Raw genomic sequence first — 6,000 nt, forward strand, 5'->3', positions numbered from 1 at the left:
CTGTCTCTGTGCCAGTTCGTCTTTGTACCTTCATGTCATATGTCCCAGCATTTCCTTGTGTATAAGTATTATTATTCATTAGTAATTATTATTAGTAAGTATGCCTGTTTTTTTTTATCTCCAAGTGTGATTTTGCCTTTCCTTTATCGGATTATTTGCCTGCCTTTCTGACCTGCCTACCTGTGTACCGAACCCTGCTTTGCCTACCCCCCTTACTGGATTATCTGCCTACCCGTTTACTGCCTACCTGTGTACTGTACTTTTATTGAAAGTAAAGACTATTCTATTGGATGTAAGTTTTGCTTTTGAGTCCTCTGCCTAAGTACTCCATCCAATACACTGAGACAGGGTATATCCATTTTCCAACTGCCTTGATGTTGATGGCCCATAAAACTGAGAGAGAGAGAGAGAGAGAGAGAGAGAGAGAGAGAGAGAGAGAGAGAGAGAATAAAGGCCTAAGCCAGCTGTGACCACTGTGGGCTCTCTCGTTTTCTCTTCTCACACTTTCTCTGACTCCCCCCAACCCCCCCCCCCCCACCTCTCTCTCTGCTCCCGACTCCGTGGCTCTTTGATCCTGCACTGGCTGGGTATGCCTGTAGCACATCTGGTATGGTGCCCCTCAGGTCTCTGTCGTGTTTTCTCAGCTCTGAGAGGCCAGGAAGGAGGGAGTGAGGGGTTTGCACCTGCAGCATTTAAGGGCTGTCTGGAAGCCAAACTGTCGGCGGTGTAGTGGGTCGCTCGTCCGGAGGTGGCTTTCCACACCTCTCTCTCTCTCTCTCTCTCTCTCTCTTTCTCTCTCTCTCTCTCTCTCTCTATTTGACAGGGGGGTGGTATGTGATGTCATGCCACTCATGGCCAAACAGCAGTTGTAGCTGATTGATCTGTTTGGCCCAGTTCATCCGGCCACCAGTGTACATCAGTCCTGTTATGGATGGTCAGAACACAGGTGGTGTATAGAGCTTTAAACAGTGTACCCCTATACTTGATGATGGTCTAGGTTCACTTAACAGGGTGTTGAGGAGTATGAACCATCTTTGGATGATATGGCTGTTGTGACATTTCCCCAAACCCCGAAAAACAGACACACACACACACACACACACACACACACACACACACACACACACACACACACACACACACACACACACACACACACACACTCCATCACTCACTAAAACTTCAAATCCACCACCCTCTCTCTGGGCTGCCATTAAACCAACACATCAAGGTGGCTTTGCTAAAGCCTTACCCACAATCCCCTGTGGCTTTGACATCACTGCTGCCTGTTTGCACAGCTGCTGCTTCCCCTCGCCAAGCGCCCAACTCCCCGTCTTAGGGCAAGTCACTTCCGCGTGTATGTATGTATGTATGTATGTGTGTGTGTGTGTGTGTGTGTGTGTGTGTGTGTGTGTGTGTGTGTGTGTGTGTGTGTGTGTGTGTGTGTGTGTTTACGTTAATTTCATGGGGCTGTCTTTGAGGCTGTATTTGTGTCTGATTGAGGCTGTCTATGACTGAGAGGTGTGTGTGTGTGTGTGTGTGTGTGTGTGTGTGTGTGTGTGTGTGTGTCTGTTTAGGTTCATTTCATGGGGCTGGGGGTTGTGTTTGTGTCTATGACTGAAAGGTGTGTTGGTGTGTTTATGTCTGAAGAACATCGCTCACTGTGTATATGAGGGTATATATTTTGTGCGTTGGCATGACCACAGCGGCATTCCACCTGTGAGATATATTCTGTCTGTCTAGTACGGCTGTGACGATCATGACATTTTGGGTAGCAATTAATTGCCAAGCAATTAACCACTGTAACCGTCATTACCATTCGATGGAGTCGTCAAAACAATGATGTACCGTATACTGTGTGCCCAGGGAGTTATGGGGCAACCACAGTAAAGGCACTTCTTTTTTTTATTTTGAAATATGTTTTTAGGCCATTTCTGCTTTATTGGGATAGAGACAGTAGAGATTGAGACGAAGGATGGGAAAGAGAGGAGGGATGACATGCAAGATAGGTCGAGGGTCGGAATCGAACCAGGAACCTTGCAATTCCGTGGTATGCGCATTAGTGTGCTATGCCACTAAGCGCCCCCAGTAAAGGCACTTCTAAACCGGGCCGATTTAGCAACAATTTTAACCGTTTTTAAATCAGCCTACCACGTCTAGAGACAAGCGGTCCAGGTGAAGCGGCAGTTGTGGTCAGCTCGAAGGTGGTCATTAAATATCGGTTTGATTGGTTGATAAGATGAAGCAGGAGTACAGTAATAGATGTCTTGTCTATCTCAAGCATTGTCCACATTAGTAGTCCTGCAGAGAAAGGATACCAGGTTCATGTCCATATTTCCTTTCCTCTACACTGATTTGGAAGTAATCAAGATGTAATAACATTAGTATTGCATTGCTGGGACAAACTCGACATCCACAAACACCCAGTAGGGCTTGTCCCCATGACAGAGAGAGAGGAGGCGTGTGCTGCTGCTGTCTCTTCCCTCTGATCTCAGATTTGGGATGTACCAATGGGAAGATTCCCATTATGTCACTGGTCCCCAGAGGGGTTCGACTGGTTCTGGACTGTCGTCACCATGTCCCCAAGCAGATAAGGTACCCAGAGGCCTCTACAGCTGCCACACAATGGACATCCGCCAGTTTCTCATGAGAGTGACACTGAGGAATGATTGTTAGTTAATTCAGTCTCCATTGTGTCACCACCGTTCTAGGCTGTATAGTTTGTGTTGGCGTGATGTCTTTCACTAGCAAGTAGTTGGTTATTCTAAACAATGAACTCTGTAATCAAAGTGTGGAATGGCAGAATGGAGATGAAATGTTTTATTGGTGATGATGCATTAATGCCGTAGGACATAGCTCTCTCTCTCGCTCTCTCTCTCTCTCTCGCTCTCTCTCTCTCTCTTTCTCTCCCCCTCTCTCTTACTTTGGTAAGGGTATGAGCTCCCCCTATAGACCCTCCAGAGGAAATGGTGCTTTCCTTCCTGTTGAGCTAACATGTGGCGACCATCTGGGTTTTGCACTACACCAAGTATGAACGCTCTTCCAAATAACACAAAGCAAAAGAGTAGTGATCAGGGAAAAATAAGTCTATTGGTTACATGAAGATATATTATATATACACTCACGGCCATGGCGAGAAAGGGTTCAGGAAAATATCCACAGAGCCGAGGCGTAACGTACAGAGAGAGTATTTTTTGTGGGAAACCTCTCATTTTCAGACAGGTGGATAAATCTGCTTGCGATGGTCAGTCAGGGAGGATGGAGAGGTCTTTGGCAGGATTTCCTACAGACAGTTCCCAGTGAAGACCACATACCACCTGCAACTTTCATCTGATGTTGTTTGAGAATAGGGCTTTACAGATTAGGCGATTCATCTAACAGGTGAATAAATGTATGCTTTAGTTGACTATTCCTATATAAGACCAAGGAGAATACGTTATGATGGCAGATATAGCAAGGAACAATTCTCAATAAAATATCTTGAAAGCTTGTCTGACTCAGCCGCAAAACATTTTTTGACTCTGGACGCTAACTTTACAAATAGGTTAGCCACATCACACTTCTGAGTTCACAGAGAGTCCTGAGCTGTATAAAAATGCCATAGCACGTGGGAAATTGTTTTAGGAAAATAGAATACATCACCCAAAATACACATGCTTTGACCAAACTTCTTTAGGTTCTTACAAACACATTGATAATGAAATTGTGAACTAATTTTCTTTCGTTTGTTGACCAGAGCTGTTGGTTTGCCGTGTCCTGGCCAGTCGAAATGATGTGACTCGCCAACGTCACTGTAGCCGAATACCGCAGCCAAACTCCGCCCCGCTACCATCTTGTGATCTGTGATTGGATTTCATAGCTGCTGGTCCTCCTCCACCACAAACAATACATCAGAAGTTCCCTCCTGTGAGAACAAGTATAATAACAGCACCAAGTCAGGAAGGTTTTTTAACTAAATTAAAACGATTTATAAATTTCATTTTGAAGAGTTTTAGTAAATAATTGAATTGGCCAAGCGTTCCTTCTCCTCCTCCAAAAACAACTTTTCTTCCCCTGTGATCACTTCTAATCGTATCTGATGCGAATTGGCTGCACAACATATTTTGAATGCCTTGTCCTGTGATTCTGTGAAGTCTTGTCAACACAGAAAAATTCTGCAGAGCTAAAGTCTCATATCTATCTTATGGTATGGTTTGGTTTGGATTGGTATGAGTTTATTTAGTGAGAAGAGAATACATAGGATCCACGTACATCTTCAGATTGACGTATATTACTGTCTGCTGTATCGGAGTGCTGGAGATACAAACTCCAAACAGAAGCACACGAAGTATGTCCTTCTATGTGCAGGCCGAACATGTAGAAACCTCTTACTAACTGAGTTCGATAGAACCATGCCCCAGGCTTTAGGGTTATGCTTAGGCATTCACTTCGAGTGGGTATGGTCAGGATAAGTTGTCAGGGGAGGTATTAGCAAAAGCAACAAGAATTAGCAAACAAAAACACTCAAAGCACTTTTGTCAAAATTGCCCCAAAGCCGACTCGAACCCACGACGTTCCGGTTGGTTATACCACCAACTTGGGAACCTCCTTGTAAGTGTCTTTGTTCATAGTGCAGATGTGGAGACACTGCTGTCTTGGAAAACAATATACTGTCACGCCGTATTATAGTTAATCTTCTCAACTAATACTCCACTATGTCTGCTCCAAGTAAAGCTGGATGTGATGACATTATCTAATGAAATTAAGACAGTGTTGGCTCTGATTAAGTCTACTCTCTGGTGTGTTTTATTGTGCAATCACAGAGACATTTCCTTTTGCTCCGTGCAATGTCAACAAGTGCCGATACGTAGCTACACTAGTTGATGAGCATGTAAAGAGGTCATCTTGATGTTGACGCCCATGAATTTGTGTGGATGTATACTGCAAGGCTGTGTGTCGGTCATGTTTTGTGTCAGGATGTGTAAACGTGGGTGTATCAGTGTATGAGGAACACAGTGGAGGGACAGGGGTGGAGGAAGGGGTCTATGGAGAGGAGGGGGGGGAGGGGGGGATGTCTAGCCTGGATTAAGGCCTTCCTCTGCTGCTTCCTGAGCAAGTGACATACTTTACATTGCCATTCATACACACGCAGTGGAAAATGCATCCAACAGTCTGGTGAGGGGTCAGTCAGTCAGTCAGTATGCCGGCCAGCCAGTCAGAGGTCATAGGAAGGCTAGATGGTTCAGTCACCATATTGACATGCACACACGCACGTACACGTACACACACACACACACACACACACACACACACACACACACACACACACGCACACACACACACACACGCACACACACACACACACGCACACACGCACACACACATACACACACCAAGGGGGATTGTAACAAGAACAACAGCTGTTCTACACTGTGAATTAATATCCTTGTCCTCGACTACTTCTGCACTTCCTCAGCATATTCCTATTGTTTCTTCCTCTGCAGGGACATTGACCTCAGCAGGACTGTTTAACAGTTAAAAGCTGCGTTACAAATTGTTCATTGGATAAGAGAGCCCTGACTGATCTTTTGAATAAATCCATTGTATTGCATGTCTCACAGATCACAGTCCTCTGTGTGCAGAGTGTTTGTGTCAGTGTAACCCACAAAGGACACTTGACAAATCATTTTTTTATAGGGATAGATCAGCTTTGAAATTAGTAAATAGAATTTAAGTTTTGTCCAATAGCATTGATTGCATTATTTATGGTCCCTATTCCTGTCACCAACCCTCCCCTAACATCAAAACAGATGTTCTACTGCTTCGGTTTCCTCACTACAAAATCTGCATACTGGCGATTGTTCAACGCCCCATATGGTGAGCATTCTTTTGGTTGCAATCATTTTATACAGTATTTTAAATTGAAAATTGTCAATTGTCAATTGTTGTTTCATATACTGATTCATCACAAAGAAGAACACACAATTAGGACACTGACCATTCCCATGTAAAAGAGAGAAG

This window comes from Argentina silus, assembly GCF_951799395.1.
Source record: "Argentina silus genome assembly, chromosome: 11".
Classification (NCBI taxonomy): Eukaryota; Metazoa; Chordata; class Actinopteri; order Argentiniformes; family Argentinidae; genus Argentina; species Argentina silus.